The sequence below is a fragment of the Mus musculus genome, chromosome 5 (assembly GCF_000001635.26).
Source record: "Mus musculus strain C57BL/6J chromosome 5, GRCm38.p6 C57BL/6J".
Taxonomy (NCBI): domain Eukaryota; kingdom Metazoa; phylum Chordata; class Mammalia; order Rodentia; family Muridae; genus Mus; species Mus musculus.
The window spans coordinates 143,040,352-143,060,943 of record NC_000071.6 but is presented as its reverse complement, the minus strand read 5'-3'; the positions used below and the strand labels follow the sequence as shown (position 1 = coordinate 143,060,943).

The following is a 20,592-nucleotide window of genomic DNA, read 5'->3' as shown; positions in this document are numbered from 1 at the left end:
ATCCTCAGGCTAAAGTCCAGATACACATCTGATGGAGCTCTCCACTAGTGGGTATGAATGGGTATGCTTGCTTTCCAGCCACACAGTAGCAGGTGATATCAATAGGAGTCAAACCTAGAGCTTCCAGCTGCTCTTTATGTATGCTTGGGAAAGTTTTATTGTGTTTGTTTTCAGAGTCTTTATCTTTTGGAGATAGTCACTGAAATCTTTATAAATGAACCAAGTAGTCTGGAATTTGTTCATGGCTGTACGGGAGGGTGGGTGGGGTGGAAGAAGATGAAGGGACTAGATAAGCTAAAATTGACTCTGAGTCGATCGTTAGTGGCTGGGTCCATGGGATTCTTTATATTATCTACCTTTGCCTTTTCCTTACCAATCATCACTAAGTGTTGGAAGTGTAGCTTTGTGGTAGACCTAGCCATGTCTAAGGACCTGGGTTCAAGTTCTAGCACTATAAGAACTAAATAAAACAACTAAACAATTGCACATCTTCCATTTTGCTATGTCTGTGCTTTTGCCTGTTTTGCTTTGCTTTGCTAGTCTTGAGTATGTATGCATCCCTCACAGGGAATGAAACTCCCTTACTAATTGGCTTATCCTAGGGTTTAAATCTGTACTTTTCTGAGATGAGCTTGGTCACAGGAATGGCAGCAACTGTCTGTGCAAGGACAAATGGCTCATCACCCTGGAAGAGGGTTCTGTGTCAAGATTCTACATGAGAGTCTGTGTTCTTTGATTAGTACCTGAGAGGTGGAGCAGGTGGAACCTATCAGAGCAACACACATGGAATTGATGCTGGACAGCAGAGCGGCTGCTTGGAAAGACTATGCAGCAGGTGTGGCCTCCTCCTCCTCCTGCCTTCCTTATTCCTGCAGGCTCTGGTGTGACTACACTGACTATTCCATCTCCAGGGCATCTTGCATGCAGGCTACTCTACCTGAAGGCCTGAAGAGAGACCAGATAATTTTAGAGCATCCAAAATTATTTGGACTTCCAGTCCAAAGTCAATGCTTCTTAGAAAGCTGAGATTGGCATTTGCTTTTCAAAAAGAAACAGACGAAGTCTGTCAGATTAAATTCCAGTAGCCTCATGAAAGTACTTCCCCACTCCCAACCCCCAGATTTATTCCCACCAGAGGTTCATATGAAAAGCATTTTGGCTTCAAATGCTCCCTGTGCCTGAGAAGCTGATCCAGATTCTAAGCCACAGCAAGTAAAATACTAGTTTCTTTCTTTTCTTGTCTTGTCTTTCCTTTTGCCTTCCTCTCCTTTCCTGTCAAACTAAAAACACCACTGTCCTTTCAGAAACTTGACTCTTTCTCCTCACCCTATGAAAGCCTCCCCTTTACCCAGGGGCGTGTGCTCTCTTCCAGGGCAGCCTTGCTGCTTCTTACTAGACTGGCAGAGCTGTTCCCCTTTCCCTTTGCCTCTCTTCTGCACAGAGGCAATGGAACACTACAGTTACAAGAACAGTTAGGTAATTCAACAGCTGTGCTGGGAGCAGTGCTACAGGCCAGCTCATCTAGACAGCAGTGAGAGATAGTGGGACTCCCAAGAAGAAAAGATCACTAGGGTTTGTCACACTGAGAAAAACACTAAGTGTGAGCTATGTCTTAGCCTGACTATGCTGCAGTAAGATATAATGGGTGGAGACAGAATGTTACTGTGGGGCCAGAGGATTATGTGAGCTGAGCTGTTTTCAGGGTCAGCCAATAGACAAGTATGACCACAGTGGAAGGAACTACAATTAGGCAGAAAAACAGACTCCAGATCATGGACTGTGACAGTGTGAAGTCAGTTCTATAGATGCCAGGAAACTATAACAGGTTTCATAGTGGGTTCATGGTGCTTTAGAGGGAACCTTTAATTCTGAGAGGAAGTAGCAGATAGAGATCTTCCTGAAGCCTTGTCAGAGCCTGAGGACACATAGTCTTTTAGTCCTAGATAAATCTTCTTAGCCTTTGTTAACAAGCCTGTTAACAAAGCTCTGAGTATTTGCATGGGTATTTCCCAGTTCCCAGAAGTGAGATGGGAGTGGCTAAAGAGGCACCAGTCTTTTGGATTTTGTAAACTGGAGGTGCCAAGGAGAGTGGCTTGGGGCCACACAGGCCACTCCAGGTCCATCTGGGATACAGACTCTACATTGGTGCCCAGGAATATCATTCCTCCTCCTTGTGGTTGTCTCTGAAGCAGATTTCTGGGCAGTTGGTGTGTCCCTACAGTTTGACAGACCAGCTTCCCTCCACCCCCCACTCCCCATCCTTGGGAACATTAAATGTAAAAGAAACTGTGCAAGCATCACAGTTGTGTGCTCCCTACCCCCCATTTTAAAGGGCTTGTTTTCCACCCGAAAGCATGTTGTATAAGCTTAATTTCTCTCACTCAGATAAGCTTAATTTCCCTAACTCTTGATGTGCCTACAGAGAATTGCCTAATTCTTCTTTTGCAATGTGTGTCTGCAGCTGGGAAGCCTGCTTTTTTTCTTCAGGCCTCTTGACAGAAATGCAAACAGTTTGCCTTGTGTTGCAAACTACTGCTTTATCAGCAGAAGGGCCTGGGACCTTACTGTGCTTTCATGGGGTGGACTTTTATCTGCAGTGGGCGGCTGCTTTCTTGGCCTTCTGTCATGTGAGATTACCTCCCTGCCAGACCCCAGTCTCAATAGCTTGTGCTCAAGGTACATGGATCCAGTGATTGGAACTGAGTCCTCTGGGCATCTCTGCTCAGAACTTTCACATAATGCAAGACTTTTCCATACCTTATTTTATGAAAAGAATGTTTCTACAAAATCAAGGCTCACTCCTCCTAAGTGGCATGTCCATTCACAGGCAAAGTAAAGGAGGGTGCCTCCAGCAGTTGGCCAGGCCTGTTTTCTCTTAGCAGATGCCTGGTATGTACCATCTAGCCTGAAGGAAGAACACTATTCTATGGCTGCCAAAACCACAACAAATGACAGCTCTCCTTCTGTCATCTCTGGGCCCCAATGCTGGGCCAGTAATTCATTTTTCTACCATAAAAGGGCAATGAGATTTTTCTGTAGTAACCCTGCCTGCTGCACCATGAGGAGAAAGCAGAGACAGACAAGGAGTGCTACTGTGGTCAGTCCTGGTCTTGCTTAGTTCAGACGCCAGCATGACAGTAGAGGCAGGAGGAGGACTCATCTGCTTATTCTCTGCCTGCAATAAGACTTGAACTCTGCCCAGCTGTGTATTGTTGACATTTGGTTCTCATGGCTTGTAATTGTAGATACCCAGTTTTTAAAAGAGACCTGGGAGATCCTATATGCCAGATACCCTCAGTGCTCTTAGCCAGTATAAATGAAGGACTTAATTGGTGGGTTTCTGTTCATCACTTCAAGTCTTTGGAAAGTGTAAAATCTGTGTAAAGTGTTATCCATTAAAACCCTAGGATCTTGTCAGTGATAATAAATAGTTGTTAGAATCAATATACAAGTAGTTCTAAAAAGTAAATGCTCATGCCAGATTTGGTATGGCACTTCTGCAGTCTTAGCACTTTAGGTCAAGGCAAAGACTATCAAGGAGTTTTAGGAACCTTGGCTACATGAAGCCCTGGCTCAAAAAGAAAAGAAAAATCAAAAGAGAATGCAAGCACTTAGCTTTTTTGATACTATTATAATACTTTGAATGGGGATGGAAAGTTGGCTTAGTGCAACTTAGAGCACATGGTGCTCTTGCAGAGAACCTAAGTTCCGTTCCCAACACCCAAGTCAGGCAGCTCACAAACATCTCCAGCTGTAGCTCCAGAGGAATCCAGTACCTTTAATAGAGTACTTTTGAAATAGTTGTTGTGAAGTTTCTGCTCTATGCTCCCCAGCCAGAAGACTTAAGGTAAGCTAAGAAAGTGTCAAAAAGGGCTGGTGAGATGCCTCAGCAGGTAAGAGCACCCGATTGCTCTTCCGAAGGTCCGGAGTTCAAATCCCAGCAACCACATGGTGGCTCACAACCATCTGTAACGAGATCTGACTCCCCTTTCTGGAGTGTCTAAAGACAGCTACAGTGTACTTACATATAGTAAATAATAAATAAATCTTTAAAAAAAATGTAGCTTTCATAAGACTGTGTTAAAAAAAAAAAAAGGCTGCCTCAGCCAGCACAGGGGTTTCTTATAAAGAACTGCAGTTGGCTTTGTCTTTTAAATCTCCATTCTGACTGGTTTCATAGCGGAAGCTGGAACTGAGTAGAACACATTCTTAAGTGAATAAAGGTCAGCCAAGAATCTTGCTGATCCAGAAATTTGGGAGGAAAGCAAGGCTCTCCAAAGTTGCACGTTATTACCCAAATAGTTCTGGCTGGGTCTGTATTCAACTGGCTCCCATTCAGAAATGAATCACAAGTCATTCCTGAACGAGAGAGTCATTGAAGAGGCAAGCTTTGTGGAGTAAAGTATCACATACCTAGACCCTGTTCTCAAAGCAGTAAGACTACCTTGAAGCTCACGATGTTCTGGCAAGTGGAGCAGATGGATGGGTACCTGAAAATGGAAGGTTCACAGAGCTTGGTCATTTGTTTTCTCTTTAAGACTTTTCTCAATTCCTTTTTCTCACTAGCCCAAACCTGAGGCTTTGCATAAGCCAGCTCTTGACACTTTTGAGCTGTTAAATTGCTGATTAATTTGATAGATAACTTCTGGCTTATGCCAAGACCTGTGCTGCCCTGGGGATGCACAAGAGGATGGGTGGCACATTTCATTGGTCCCATGTGGTTTGCTTCTAGAAACTTTTGGAAGCATTGTTTGCTCCCTGTCTTGTCTCCACTCCCTCCCCATCTCGCTATATACCCCAGGCTGGCCTCAAGCTTGTGTGCTCTGTGCTGCTCCTCCACTTGAGTAATGAGATTGTAAGTCTCTGCTACCACACCTAGCCTTTTGGGACACCCCCACCTTTTTTTTTTTTTTTTTCACCCACAGCAAGAAAAAGTATTAATTCTGATTAAGTCTAATTTTAAAGCTTGATTTCTCAAGCAAATACTATTTCCTTCTGGTACTGATACTCCCTCCCCATCCATCACTGCCTGCATGCCTGCACATCCTGACCATGTGTTGACCACTTAAGAGATATCAGCCAGCTTGTTTCCTAATTTGGTTACGGTACGCTCCGAGCAGTCTTGCCTAACCTTAGAAAAACACAAACACAAGGAATAGCTCCCACAGAGCAGAGGGGAATTTCCTCTTATCAAAACCCACAGTTCCCTTCTTACTTCCTCTACAAAGAAGAAGTAACATTCTGAAGAGGTGGTTGCTCTCTCTAAAGTTCCCTCTTGAAGCTTGGCTTCTTCATCCTTAATTCTTTCCAAGTTTAATTTTATTCTTAAGGCCCTCCATTTTCTCTTTTGTTTTTTGGGGTTTTTTTTTTGTTGTTGTTGTTTTTGTTTTTTGGTTTTGGTTTTGGTTTTGGGTTTTTTTTTTTTGTTTTGGTTTTGGTTTTGGGTTTTTTTTTTGTTTTGTTTTGTTTTTTTTTTTTTTTTGGTTTTTCGAGACAGGATTTCTCTGTATAGCCCTGGCTGTCCTGGAACTCACTTTGTAGACCAGGTTGGCCTCGAACTTAGAAATCCGCCTGCCTCTGCCTCCCGAGTGCTGGGATTAAAGGCGTGAGCCACCATGCCCGGCTTGAGGCCCTCCATTTTCAAGAGTTAGTGATACACACCTGAAATCCCAGCACTGAGGAGTTAGAGGCAGGGAGAGTTTGAGCCCAACCTGGCTGCATAATGACCTTGTCAAGAAAAAGTGGGTGAAGGGAGGAGGGAACTGTGCATTTTCTCCTGGGATAGTTATGAACAGAGAACAGCTAGGTATATTAATTCTATGGCATATGGTAGGTAGGAGGCAGCCAACTTCCTACAAGAAGCAAGAGAGTAAATATTTTAGGTTTTACAGACCATACAGTGTGTCAGGCTGTTCACTTCTGTGTTTATCATAAAAGTAACTGGATCGCAAGTAAACAAGTAAATAGGTTGTAAGTATTAGAGGTGTGATTACTAAGTGGTTGGAAGGTCAGGTGTGGCCACCGTGTGGCTGCCTTGAGTACACTCTAAGGGAGAGAACAAGGAGTAGGGTGGTGAGCACAGCATACTAGTATCTATCAGGTCATTTTGGTTTGCTATGATAGGAAGACCTCCTAAGTGCTGAGGTCACAAGCAGGCACCACCATAGGTGAGTTCTCTGCATAGGGATCTCAAATGGGATGAGAGGGATGTTTGCTGGCATGCATAAAGCTGGTTTGGAGGGCTAGACAGACATCGGTTGTGTGCATCCCTCCATAAGAGGGAGTCCTGAGGGTCAAGAGAAAAAGTATATACACAGCCTTTGTTTTTAACAAAAAGATTACATTTGTCACCAGATCATTCTGATCTTTTTAATTTTTTTTAAGAATTGATTTTTATGTATGTGGATATTTTGCCTGTATGAATGTCTGTGCACTGTGTATGTGCGGCGACCATGGAAGCTAGAAGAGGGCATGGCATTACCAGTGGTTATAAGCTGCTGTGTCTATACTGGAAATCCAACCTGGGTCTTCAGCAAGAACAGCTAGTGCTCTTTACTGCTGACTTTCCAGCCTTCATTCAGTCTTAGAGCTAAAGGACTTTCCTGTTTTAAGAAAACTCAAAAGACAGAAAATGCAGTTGTCAAAAATGTTTGTATACTTCTAGTTTTATTCTGTGTGTTTCTGGTCCCCATGGTTCCCCACAAGGTACCTGGAGAGGACGGCTATGCCTCAGGGCTTCCGTCATGGGTGAAGTGCTAGGCTTGTGTGAATGTAGACTGCACCACCTTTCTTGAGGCTTTTCTGCCCCATTCACAGCAGCTGCTTTGGAGCTGCTACTGCCACACTAGGTGCAGAATATAATTCAGCCTTTATAATTGGGATTCAAGACTGCTTCCAGTGGCTTCTCTTTCCCACAGATACTGCTCCTGACAAGCAGGTCAGGATGACTTCTGATTCAAGAAGCGTTGCTGTGACAGGCTTTGGAAATCCTGGTTTGGGCTGTGAGAGCAGCTGATAGGAGTCACTGCTCTCCCGGGTATGTGGCACAGCTTGCTTTCTGGTATGTGCTGAAGGCTGAGTAGCAAATCCCTCTGCTGAGGGGGCAGTGTGGGGTATAAACAGCTAAAGAATTCGCATATGGCTGTGGCCTCCTCCCAAGCAGATGCTCTTCAAATAGCCAAACTAAGCCTTTCCCAGGCATCATTTACAGGCTGCTTTGCCATCATTCAGTTTGTCTACAAAGCTCTGTAGGAATGTCAGAAGTGGGAGCTTTTGAAATCCCTTCTTGAAGAGATTTGCGGAGCCAGTAGCAACAATGTGTACACACGCACACACACACACACACACACACACACCAGAGAGGCAGTAGCAACAGCATGAACACTGAGCAGAGGAGGGAGCTGCAAGCTGCTGTGTGCTGCTGTTCTTAGCTGTGGCTAAAAAAGTGGTCAGCAGGCAAGTTCTGCTGAACAAGCAGGCCTCACCCTTTATGAAATAAGTTGTTTCAAACATTGGAAATAGGTTTGAAAGATGCCAACATAGTTTCCTCTGACCTCAGTTTTACCCAGTGGTAGCTCTGCAATGTCAATGAACCCTCTGACAGGTGGCCAGGGATGTGGGCCTAACCCAGAGAGAAAAAAAGGCATGCCTTTGGTAGCTGTGCCACATGGTGCTCAGTACTCTTAAGGGAGCTGGGCATTTCAAGGAATCCCTTTGAAACTGGCATTCATTCTCTTTCCCCACATACATGGGCACCTTTCCTGCCCCTGCCCTCGGCTCATTTTGCTGCTTTTATTTAACCTGAAATGTTTCGTGCTTCTGCGTTCATGGCACTCTAGCTTGTCCATTATTAATGGGCTTTGAGCAATTCAGCCAAAACCCTGACACTACTCTTCACTTCTTAGAACCTAAAAGTGAGTAGAGAGTCTTGAGACACTCTTCCTGGCAAGATATTCCTACTCTCAAGCAATGGGGTAGCTATCTGTTCAGGGTGTGGCTGGGTTTATCTTCGGTCTCCCCAGACAAGCAGACCCAGCTAGGTTGCAGGTACTTTTCAATTGATAACTTTGGGCATGGGTGGGTTAGAGAAACGGAAGTGCTTCTATCAGAACCTTCAGCATAACCAGCAGGTCCTTGAGTGAGGACAGAATTCTTTGTGTATGAAAGGAGCAGAATGCAGAGAAGTGGTGAATATACCCTGGCTCAAGGTGCTTAGATAAGCCCATGCATTCTCCCTATGTCACAAACCATAGTGACTCCCTAGTGATTGTCCACGTTGTGCATGGTGCAAGTGTGACTGGAATACCTGAAGTTGTTAGGACAGAGCTGTGCTAGCCAAAAATGCACATAGAGGAGAATCCAGAGTTATAGGCCAACCTGGGATACACAGTGACAGACTCTGTCTCAAAAGATAGGTAATTTAGAGACTATTGCAAGGCAGCGAAGGGCGTGGGAGCAGAAGCTTGGGTTTTATTTGAAAAGAAAAGAGCTCCTTGAAGACTAGGAGCCAGTGATTGTGGGGCCACTGAGGGGCGTCGCTGCTCTGCCGATGCTGCTCGAGGCTCCCCAGGCTTCTCCAGGCTCCCTGTCCTCTCCTCCCTTCCCCTCTGCTCCACTCCCTCTTTTTTCTTTCTTTCTTTTTTTAATCTTTCAAAATGTGTCTTTGTAGCCAAGGATGACCTTGAACTTCTGATCAGGTGGTGGGGTGACCCTCGTGACCTGCATTATTCAGTTCATGCAGTCCTGAGAACTCGGCATCATGCACACTAGACAAGCACCCCACTACTGGGCTATATTCCCAACCCCCTTTCCTTTTCGTTTTCTTTTCCTTTTTCTTTGTGATACTCAAATATGGCCATGCTTGAGGGAAAGTCCTGGGGTGAGTCATGGATCCCAAAACCGAAAATTAAGTCTGTCACTTATCCATGTCTCACATAGCAAGAAATGCAGTTGCTGCAGTTATCACATGGTGACGCCAGCCTTCCTGCAACCACCATCCCTTCTCCAGCCCGCACCAAAGAATCCCTTCCTAGTGCTCTTCCTAGCAGTGTACTTGGCCCTGCAGGTTGGCACACAGGCTTCTGAAGGCTTTCATTCCGTTTCATTGTATTGAGCAGGAGCCACAGCAGCCCAGTCTCCCAGATCCACTGAAGACAGAGTGAGCAGCACCTTTGTCTTTAGCCTTTTAATACTTGCTTCTCTTCCTACATTCAGTCAGCTTTGCCATTCAGGCTCCTGAGTTTTACCAATTTGTTTTATTGTTGGTTCTCCAGCTAGCTGTGCTGGACTTACGGGTAGGCACCACTATACCTAAGTTTTATCTTTAAGAGCAGTATTTTGTGTTTTGATGTTAGTTCTCATCCAGGAGATCATGTGTCATAGTTATCTAAAGCAACCCTCTCATTGATAATAAAGTGAGATACGTAGAATTACTGTTAGTCATCAATACAATTTTATATCCCATTCCAGAAAACACAAGACGCATGGGAGTCTGTTACATGGGAGCCTCTGTTAAAGGCTCAGAGCAAGACATGGAATGCAGTGTGTGAGCTTCCTGCTCCATTCCCTCTTTCTGAATGTCGAGGCATAGCTTTTTATTTTCCTATAAGGAATTCAGTAGCTAAAGGATGGCTTGAGACAAGAGTGTCCACCTTCTTGGCATGTACATATGTTAGTAGAGATTTAAAAAAAAATCAATTGGGGGTGGTGGTGGCTAGAGAGATGTCTCAGCGGTTCTGAGGTCCTGAGTTCAATTCCCAGCACCCACATGGTGGCTCACAACCATCTGTAATGGGACCTGATGCCCTCTTCTGGTGTGTCTGAAGACAGCTACAGTGTATTCATCATACATAAAATAAATAAATAAATCTTTAAAAAAGGGGGATTCAGTTTGGCTGACCATCTCTCCCCTTGTTCTTCCTAGAATGAAATGAAGGATAGCTCCCTCCTCCTTTTTTCTTTGTGGCTCATAAGTACTTGAGTGTGTGATACAGTATGCAGTGAGTTCACTTCAGCGTCATTTACTGTTAAATCACACTTGTATTATATATTTTTCCCTCAGGCAACTAATAATTAAAAGAAGAGTAAACATTGCTGGAAGTGCTTTCAACTTCACCCAGTCTGTGCTTCTAAAAACAAAAGGCCTGTTGTCCCCACCAGCCAGCTATAGTGTCTGTGATGTCAGTGGGAGTGTGCTGTGCTAAGCCATGCTCTCATCTTCAGGTTGGCTCCTTTCCTCTAGGAAACAGGAAGGTGTATTGACTGTGACAGGCGTTACTGCTGTGTTGGTACAGAATTCTAAGCCATTCTTCATGATCGGCGCAAATCCTCAAACCCTTAGCAAAATGGCTTCCAGTTAGATGCAGCTCAGTACTTGCCTAGCATGGATGGAATCCTGGGTTTCTGGTTTACAGCACTGAATAAGCTGGGTATTATGACACATGCTTATAATCTTAGCGTTCCCAGCGAGGTTTAGGACAGCTGAGCTGCACAGAGAAAGCCTGGTTGGGGAAAGGGGTTCCTAATTCTTTCAGTACTTTCACTTTCACATCCTTGAAAATGCAAATAGAGTCTTTTATCCCTTTTCTTGATGAGCTACTTTCTGGGTGGGTGGATAGGCGGTGTGTTTGATTTTCCTGGGTCTGGGACACCTCACATCTGGGATCATTTTCTCTGTATCTGCTTAGTTCAGAATCTTGGAAAGAGCAGTGGGGTTATACTAGAAATACTTCAGTGTCACTTAACTCCGTGGTGCTAGGAAAAGGGTCCTTCAAGACTGTCTTTGCTTCAGAGATAGCTGCCTGTGAACTCTTTAATGTCTAGAAATTTCACATATTCCTTAATTTTTAGCTTTTAATTTAGAACCTGGCGTTCCTGACAGGCACAATCAATTGACCATGACAATGAATCCAGTTGGGCTGGTCAGGGCCTGTGCTTTCATCTTTAAGACCTTCTGTAGGAAACAGTCCGTTGCTGCAAATAGCACTGCGTCTGATGGCTGCTCTGGCAAGTTTCCAAAAACCTTTCTCTTGTATTCTAAATAAGTGAATGATTCTAACAGAGCAGTGAAGGCTGTCTCTTGTGAGACTATGCCGGGGCCTGGCAAACACAGAAGTGGATGCTCACAGTCAGCTATTGGATTTATAACAGGGCCCCCAATGGAGGAGCTAGAGAAAGTACCCAAGGAGCTGAAGGGATCTGCAATCCTATAGGTGGAACAACAATATGAACTAACCAATACCCCTTCAGAGCTCGTGACTCTAGCTGCATATCAATCAGAAGATGGCCTAGTCGGCCATCAGTGGAAAGAGAGGCCCATTGGTCATTGCAAACTTTATATGCCTCAGTACAGGGGAACGCCAGGGCCAAGAAGTGGGAGTGGGTGGGTAGAGGAGTAGGTGGGGGAGCGTGTGAGGGACTTTTGGGATAGCATTGGAAATGTAAACGAAATAAATACCCAATTAAAAAAAAAAAAAAAAGAACAGAGCAGTGAAGTAGAATTGTCACTGGAACACTCAGTAGGTGACTCTGCCTGCCCATGGCTCTGGTAGTTCCCAGCAGCAACTCCTGCTCATTGGAAAGACATTCAAAAACTGAACTATGTGGTCATCAACAGAACATTCACCCTGACTTCCTCACCAGAGAAACAGGAGTGCCATTCCTTCCTATTCCATCTATCCCTCCTCAGGGCTCTGGGCTCTGGAAAGAGACCAGAGAGCTTGTGGCAATCCAAGTCTCCCTGGGGGTTTTCAGGCACACACTATTCCTGCAAGGGAAGGCTGGCCATCTTACTGCTCTCCTCCAGGATGCTGTGTTGGAGCAGTCTTCTCTCATGCTGACTGTCACATAGAAGGTAGGCCCCGAGGGCTGAGAAGTCACTGAGCTTAACAGGACTCAAGTGAGAGGAGCTCAACTGCAGAAACAAGAAGTTTCCAAGGTGCTGGGTCCAGGTCACATTGCAAGAAGGAAAAGGGGTCATTATTTGCAAGTTCAAATCTCTAAGTCCTTAAAAGTAAGTCTTTGCAGGCTGAGGTGTGACTCAGCAGTCAGTCACTTGCCTTACTCAAGTTAGGCCCTGGAATTAGGCTTACAGAGAGAGAGAGAGAGGGAGAGAGGAGAAAACTGTTTATTCAGGCACATTTTTAAAGCTCAGTATGGGCCAAGATTGTATCTGCATTCTTCTCTCCATTTCTACAGTGTATGCTTCATGGAATTTTTTACATAGTTTCCACAAGGTCAGGACAGAAATACATGCTAATGCTACAGATTTTTAAAATGCACATTTTGAAAGTGTTTTTGCTTTTGTCCAGGTCTTCTTAGCATGCATATTTAATTACAAGGCATGAGGATTAATGGGGCTTTGAATATTTAAAGCTCTTCTCCTGAGATTCATTTGATTTAATTACTCCTGAGATAGGCATTTGCAGCCTTGGTGACTTGCCATTTGGATGGAGTGTAAGAGGAAAGGGGAGGAAGCATGACTTGTGACAGGCTCAGCTTTGGGCTTCTTGCTTCCCCTCAGTGCCCCTCCCCTCCAGCTTTTAGCATCTCTTTGTCTCTGTCTGCCTTCATGGGGTTCCTCTCTCAGTGCTGTTTGCTACAGCTTCAGTGCTTAGTGTGCAAGCCCTGGCCCTGGGGAAGTGGGCAGCAGAGCAGTTTCTCTAGCCCTGTGTCTTCTTTCCCTGTTGCTGTGATAAAATATAATCCCAATGCAAAAAAGGGTTTGTCTGCTTGCAGTTCAAGGGTCAGTTATCATGGTGGGTGAGGCAGGGTGGCTAGAGCTTGAAGGATGTGTTCGCTTTGTGTTTAGAAAGCTGAGCATGATGAACGCTTGCTGCTGGTCAGCTCTTTTTCTAGGTCTCCAGCCTAGTGCCACCCACAATAGATGGGTCTCAATATCTCAAGATAATCCCCCACAGTCATGTCCAGAGGCCCATCTCCCAGATAGTTCTAGACTCTGTCAACTTGACAGTTAAGGCCAACCCCCTGCTCTTCCAAAGACTCTCTTTAGTCCATGTAGTCAGAGTCCTGAGGGCATAGAGAAGGGGCAAATTTTTTCCCAGCTCATTTCTGTCTTTAACTATCCATGTGTGTGTGGTGGTTGTGACCACAGGAAACAAAGCAGCTGAAGGTCCACTGCTCTTGCCTGATTTGGCTCCTGCCAAGTCCACTGTGACTTGAGAGCCAGTGCTGTCCAGAGTTGTGACTCACAACCCATGAGAGACCTCAGGTCACTTGTCACTTGGAGACCTGTGCTTGGGAAAAACAGGCCATAGTTGCTGAACATTTGCCCTGTTCAACCCCACGCCCTATCTAGTTGCCCTAAGGCCTGTGTGGTAAAGAATCCTCAACCCTTCACAAACTTGCCTGTGTACCCAAGCCTTTTTCCTCTTGGAGAACTAAATAAGTTACCTGACTTAGAGAATGTGTTTGAGCATGTGTATTCAGAAAACCCACATCAGGAATTTTTAATCCCAGCCCTCTGGAGAGAATCTTTTTGAATTTGAGGCCAGCAAGGTCTAAGAGTTCTTGGGCTGTCAGAACTTCACAGTAAGACCCTGCCTCAATAACAACAAAGGTCTAATAAAGTGGTTGTTTTACTGTGTCCTCCTGTGTCTACCTCAGGAATAATGATATTTATCATTCAGTTTACTAGAGGGCAGGAGCCACAGAAGTTTTAGTTGTTTTACTTTCCATTCATGAGGTGCCTTCAACAACCTTGGATGCCCATTGAAGCAAGTGCTGTTGCTGCTGCTAAGATAGCTGCACAGTGCCTTTCCCTTTCCAGAGGGGGAGAAAAGCACTAGCTATGGACTGGAGACTACATGGGCAGGTGAGTTCATCTGCTGCCCATCCATCAGCCAGCCTTGGTCTAGAAACTCTGGGAAGTTATACTGCCCAGGGCCTTGAAAAGCACAGTTGGTACCTCTTAGTCCCTAGTAGTCCTCTTTCTTTCACAAAAAAGTCTTCCACAAAACCCAGCTGCAGGCGCATGTGCTGTGCCAGAGCCCAGGACCAGCTTCAGTGTTGCCTCTGTGTTCTGCTCATGTCTCAGTCTACTTATCCTCACATCAGCCTGGTCTGCCTTCTCATCTGACCTAACTGTGACAGAATGGCACTGTCTGTAAATACAAGCAGTGCAGATCTCAGTCCCCTGCAGGAGATAGAATGCAGTCTCTTGTTTGTTTCTTCTCTGAGTGATAGCTAATAGGTTAGGAACTGCTTAGCAATAAAAAAACATATGTTGACTATCAACTTTGTCCTCATGACAAGCTCAGGTCTTTTCTACTGCTATTCTGTTGTATTATTCTAGACCATTTGATGGGAATACCAAGGTTCTAGATTAAATGCACACTTAAAGTAATATTAGAGAATTTCTTTGCACACATTCATTCAGAAAGTTACAGTGGTTAAGTGTTTTATGTATGCAACTACATGTATTATTAACCAGACACATACAACATTTTCCTATTTAATTTTTGTGCTAATTGTACTAAGATTTTGTTTTTCCTGATGGTGGTGTTACATGTTCTTGTGTATCTTCAGTCTGTTTTTCAAACTGTTAGAATATTTCTTCAAAAATCTAAGGTTGATAGTGTCAAGAAAGGCTAGGACCTGACTAGGATCACAGAGATTCCTTTGGGGAAGATTACAGTACAGGGTTGCCATGGCAACCAGGTCTAAAGTGATGCTGGCTTCTGACCTGGGCACAAATAGGGGATCTGAGATGAATGTAGGGAAGGGAGAGGAGGAGCCGGCTGGTAGATGTGGTGTCAGGGCTGAAGAAGAAAGAAGCATTAGGGCAGTTCACCTGAAAGCCGCGTTGTAGCTTTTGGTGATCCAGAGAAGACAACAGTTTTGTGGAGAAGCCAGCATTTCAGAAACTTTAGTTTCAAACTGTGTTAGGGGTTCCACTGAACTCTATAGAATAGGCCTCAAACTCCAGAGAGAGGTGTACACTAGCTCTGCCCCATCTGAACAGACATAGACCGTGTTCTTTGCAGAGGCTCCAGATGAAGTAACCCTAACTCTGGTACATACAAGAACCCCCACAGCAGTGACCCTGTGAAACTTAAAGGCCCTTGAGAGCAGGGTAGAGACTGTTAAGAGCCTTCAGAACAAAAGGACATGGTAGAGAACAATTCTGGGGATGGAAACTTCAGTCATTGTGGGAATGGGTGGTATGCCCTAATGAAGAATGTACAGCTTCCTGTAACCAACATCAAGGGTCTTGACCACAGAAATGACAGGACCAGTCTTACTTACTTACTTACTTACTTACTTACTTACTTACTTATTATCATCTGATAGCAGTTTGATTTAAAAACTGAAGATAAGAAAATTTGGAGACCTGCACAAGGTCCCCATTTCTTGTGGGGACTGTGAAACCACCTTGCTAACCGGCCTGACTGGCTGCTCTACAGAAAGACTGATCTGAAGGTTCCCAAGTTGCTAGAGTGGGGCTGGCTTTTTCATCCAAGCATGCTATCCTGCCTACTGGAGTCAGTCCTAGCATGGGCAGTTCTAAAACTGTCCTTACTCCCATGAGAACAGTTATATGGAAAATGCTAGCAGGCTACTAAAGGCCTTCTGTCAGTAGTGTATGTACACCTGTGCCTCCTCCTTTCTCCCCCTCCCACTTCCTGAAACAGTACATTCCCTCAGCAGATTCCATAGTAAGAATGTTCCATCTTGCTTGCTTGATTCCAGGGTCTTTGTGGTCCATTGCCATAGCTCCAGAATACAGTCCTTATCAAACACTTATCTCATGAACACTTAGACTCCAGAACAGGCAGCAGGAAGACTACTCTCAAGGACTCCCTGATCAGCTTTCCTGTTGCTGGAGCCCCTTGCCAAGTTTCCCGTGGTGCACCAGCATCCTCAGTAACTTATTATCAATATATGAATGAATTATATTGCATTTATGTCAGTGTCCACCATCACCTATCCACCTCTTGAGCTGACCACATACTTTTTGTTCCATACCACACTATTCTGGAGCTTATTTGCCCCAAGTCATGTCACTAAATGTTCAGAACCCTTGGTAAGGACTGGCTGAGGTCCTGTTGCCTGTGTTTGAATGACCTTCCCTGGCACCTCGAATTTCAGCTACACTTAGTTCTTCCCTGACCAAAGGCAAGGGTTGCAGCAACTCCTGAAGAGGAATGAAGATTGATGGCTTGGTGACTTAACCAGTTCCTTAAGAGATGGCTGACACTACTCCTCGTTGTTCCCAGTCTTCCTGCTCTACTCGGTATCTTTAAGATCCTGGCTTCCAGCTAGGTATAGTGCTTCATTTCTTTAATCCCAGCACTCAGGAGGTGGAAGCAGATGAATCTCTGAGTTGGAGGCCAGCCTGGTCTACATAGATAGTTGCAGGAGCTACATAGTGAGACTCTGTCTTTTAAAAAACAAACAAAAAGATACTATCTTCCTGTGGCACCGGTAAATTCCCATTTTGCTCTCCTCATTGAATTGTTGGGGGAAGTCATTGGTGACGTAGCTCTGGCTATATAGCTGTGTTGTTTGATCTGCAGACCTATTTGCAGTTCTTTAGTACTCTTGTTGTGCCCTTCTAGAAGTTTCTTTCTGCCTTTAAGTCATCTGGTCCAGTTATCACTTTCTTTCCTGGTGGGCTGGATCTGTCCTCATCTGTATGAAGAGTGGCCTCTGCAGCTCATCACACTGAGCAGAGTCGCTGTACTAGGAAAGCAGAAGACCCAGGAGCCCAGGTTGGCAGGGTGACAGCAGCAACTGAAGAACAATAGCATTTCTTAGTCAGTGCCGGGGCAGCCACTCTACTGGGTGCTGATCCCCTCCCTCATTGTATATGAGGCCACTTGCTCCATCAGGGCTGTGACTGAAGTGACTAGTGTGACCTCAGTAAGTGACTAAGGAGATCACTAGGCTCTGGGCCAAACCAAGTGAGCCATAGAGTCTGTCCTGCAAGATGAGGTTGTTACATTGTGTTTGGCAAAATGGTGGTGCCCCTTGGTTTTTTATTTTGTTTTGTTTTTTTGATGCCCCTTGGTTTGTCTTGTTTTGTTTTTGTTTTTGTTTTTTTCAAGACAGGGTTTTTCTGTGTAGCCCTGGCTGTCCTGAAACTCACTCTGTAGGCCAGGCTGGCCTTGAACTCAGAAATTAGCCTGCCTCTGCCTCCCAAGTGCTGGGATTAAAGGCGTGTGCCACCATGCCTGGCTACCCCTTGGTTTTTTTAATGATTGTTAAGTTTGTTTCTGTTTTCTCTTCAAGCCTAACACATGCTTTACTGTATAAAATGTAAATAAATTATTTATCTTTCAGAAAATACTATAGAAAGCATATTAGCACTATAAAGCTCTCTTGCCTGTTTCAGTGAGTTTGAGCGTTGTTGAGAGTCAGTGGAGAGCTTCAGAGGTGGTAGCAACAGGAAGTTGGTTTGTTTTTGTTTTGTTTTGTTTTTTAATCTGAGGAAGAGTTGACAGTTACTAAAACCAGCCAGCAGAGGGCCCTGGAGCCTGACTAATAAACCTACATTCCAGGATAAGTCTGGCTTTCACAAGTCCCTGCAACCAGAGACCTGCAGTCCTCACCTGGGAAGAAACAGCAGTACCACAGAGAAGATAGGTATACATAAGAAACATGTGCAGGAGAAGAGAAACAATCACGGTGGGAAGGGAGGCAAATTCCAGACTCAGTCCAGATGCTAAGTATAGGTATGAAACAATTAGGTGAATGTGGCTTATAGCAGGGTTCTGCACATATAAATGTGTGTGTGTGTGTGTGTGTGTGTGTGTGTGTGGGTGTGGGTGTGGGTGTGTGTGGATGTGTGTGGAGAGAGAGGGAGGGAGGGGTGGGCAGCTTGAGACAACAGCGAGAAAGTAAAAAAATTAAAAACCATGGCTCTCTGGGTAGCAATAACAATCTTCAAAGGGGAGAGAGAACAACCTGTTCTTTAATGTCAGCATGTGACATTGCCCACACTATTCTCAGAGAAGAGGGTAGGACTTCCTAAGGAAAGATGGCCAAGGGCTGGAGAGATGATTCAGTGGTTAGGAGTATTGACTGTTCTTCCAGAGGACCCAGATTCAATTCCCAGCAACCACATGACTACTTAAAACCATCTATAACTACAGTCATAGGAGATCTGTCTCCCTCTTCTGACCTCCATGGGCACTACACACATAGTACACAGACATGCAGGCAAATACACATATTGATGTGTTTATAAAAAGATAAAGGGGGTGGGGGATATGTTCTATGGAGGTGTAGTCAGGTATGGGGGAAGGAGGTGCCTCGGCAGATTCATGCCTCGGCATCCCTTCCCCTTGAGGGACTAGCCATATGACGGTATAGAATAGAATAGAGTTTATTCAGGGCATGGAGAGGGGAGTTAAGAGGGTGGTAGAGGCAGAGAAAGGCGAGTGGGGGGCAACCTACTCCCACTTTGACTGTTCAGAGACCATACCAGTAGAAAGTGAACTCATTAAACTGGATGTGGTGGCATGGACTTGTAATCTCAGTACTGGGGAAGCTGTGGTGTGAGAATTGAGTTTGGGACCAGCCTGTCTCAGTGGAAGCAGAGGAATAGCATTGTTACTATAAGCTGTACATACAAATCTACTATAAGATGCATTTAGCCTGTACAATATCTTGAGATCAAGCCCTGTGTTCCTTAAAATCATTTCATGTGTCTTATATGCCTTGGTTTTGTTGTGTTACTACAGAGCAATGATTTCCACCCGTAGGAAATAATGGACCTGGATGAGGTTATATCCGAACCCCTGGTCCCACATGGACCCACACCTGTTCAAAGGCCTAAGGCCGGCCTGTAATTAGAAGCCTGGGACAATGGTTGGAGAGGAAGTGCCTGAACCTTGAGGCCAGTGACTTTTGTGTGTGTCATGGCTCTGCTGTACCAGGTGTTTAGGTGTCTTTTCTTTCTTTCCCAGTTGTAGGCCAAAATAGGGCCTCGGGTGGGGACAGATGGACAGATGGAGACACATGCACACACGCATGCAGGGTCTTTTTAGTGGTATGTGGATTCCCTTCCTGCCTATGCCTGTCCAAGTGGTCTTTTGTGTACCAAGAGCCCCTTGGGAGGTGGTAGCTAAACAGCTGGGCATTGGGACAGGACAAGGAAACTGAAAAGTACCCTTGAGCACAGCTGTAATTGCTGCCAGGAGGTCCTGCAATTTTTCTGCTGGTAGAGCTTCCCTTAGTTTGGAGCCTTACCATTTACACCTACTGTTAAGACTCATTCTTCCATCTTTTTTTTAAATATTTATTTATTTTATTTATATGAGTACACTGTAGCTGTCTTCAGACACACACCAGAAGAGGACATCTGTTCCCATTACAGATGGTTGTGAGCCACTATGTGGTTCCTGGGATTTGAACTCGGGACCTCTGGAATCTAGAAGAGCAGTCAGTGCTCTTAACCTCTAAGCCATCTCTCTAGCCCCATACTTCCATCTTTAAGGTCCAATAAAAATTTAAAGTATAGGTCTGGGAGAAACAGAATCTCTTTGAAATGGGAAGAACTCACTAAGGGGCACCCAGGCCTCACCTGGCTTGTGTGGTTCCTGCTTGCATTGGTTCGAATGAAGGATGTAAGAAATGAGGTTGCCTCTTGTAGATCCAAGATAGTGTTTTGTGGATGCAGGCTGGTGGCAGTAACCCTTTAGGGAGGCTAAGCAGTCAGAGTGGAGCAGGAGGAGAACATTCTCTTGAATGGTGCAAAGGTAGGAGGGGCTTGAGGCTAGGTAAGGGCCACAGCAAATTGTATATGTGCATAGCAGCTCTGTGTGTGCACACTCAGGGCCATGCTATTCAGGTCTGCCAGAAAGTCCCCAGTCTGTAAAATGCATACCCAGAGATGGTAATCTGGGCCTCTAGTACACATGTACCCTGGATCTTACCAAATGTACTCACTCGTAATATATAGTATTGTAGTTACCTGTACCACATGAAACCAGATTTCACATAAATCCTCAGTTTCTGAGTCTCTTAAATTTAGAAATGGAAATGAATCCTGCCTGGCAGCTGCTGGTCATGCCTGTTGTTAGATTTTCAACTGCTGTTGCTGCTTCTCAAACAGGCATTTGAAATCACAGATCTTGATGTAGACAATGCTCTGCTAAAAGTCAAGTGACAGGGTCTTGATCACCTTTAATTTCTACTTCTCAACTGTGTCTGACTTACTTGAATTAAATAAGTTGTAATAGGCACTTATTTACACTAAGTACCATAACTACAGATTTAATTCAACATAAATTCTGTGAACTCTGGACTGGAACCTTCTCTGTCCTCAGGACAGGATCCACAGTCAATTCCTGTTAGAAGTCAGGATTAGGGCCAATGTGCCAGACTCATTTTAACTTTGCACCTTGTTTGTATATTGAACCCAGTGTCTTGCACATACTTACACACTAACTGAGATATATCCTTTGTACTTATGGGTCCAGTCTCCAAATATAGTCATGCTCTCAGGTACTAGAGCTCAAAGCTCAACACATGGATTTTATAGGGACAAATACAGTTTGGTCCCTTGACATCTACACACCAACATTTTGTCTGTTTGTGGTTAGGAAAACAACATAAAACTAGCATGGT

General features: G+C 44.7%; 1 protein-coding gene and 1 long non-coding RNA gene across 13 annotated transcripts in view; one reads left to right on the top strand and one right to left on the bottom strand.

The window, feature by feature from the left end:
• The window catches only part of Rnf216 (ring finger protein 216), a 122,149-nt gene that overhangs the window by 52,098 nt on the left and 49,459 nt on the right, over positions 1-20,592 (top strand). The gene's annotated exons all lie outside the window — the stretch shown is intronic.
• Positions 1-20,592, bottom strand: part of Gm43380 — a 29,332-nt gene that overhangs the window by 7,379 nt on the left and 1,361 nt on the right. For 2 of the 3 annotated variants that reach the window (XR_003955826.1, XR_003955828.1), the window contains exon 2: positions 4,414-16,752. This is a non-coding gene — a long non-coding RNA (predicted gene 43380). The remainder of the gene's footprint in view (positions 1-4,413; positions 16,753-20,592) is intronic. The other variant, XR_003955827.1, reaches the window with a different exon arrangement.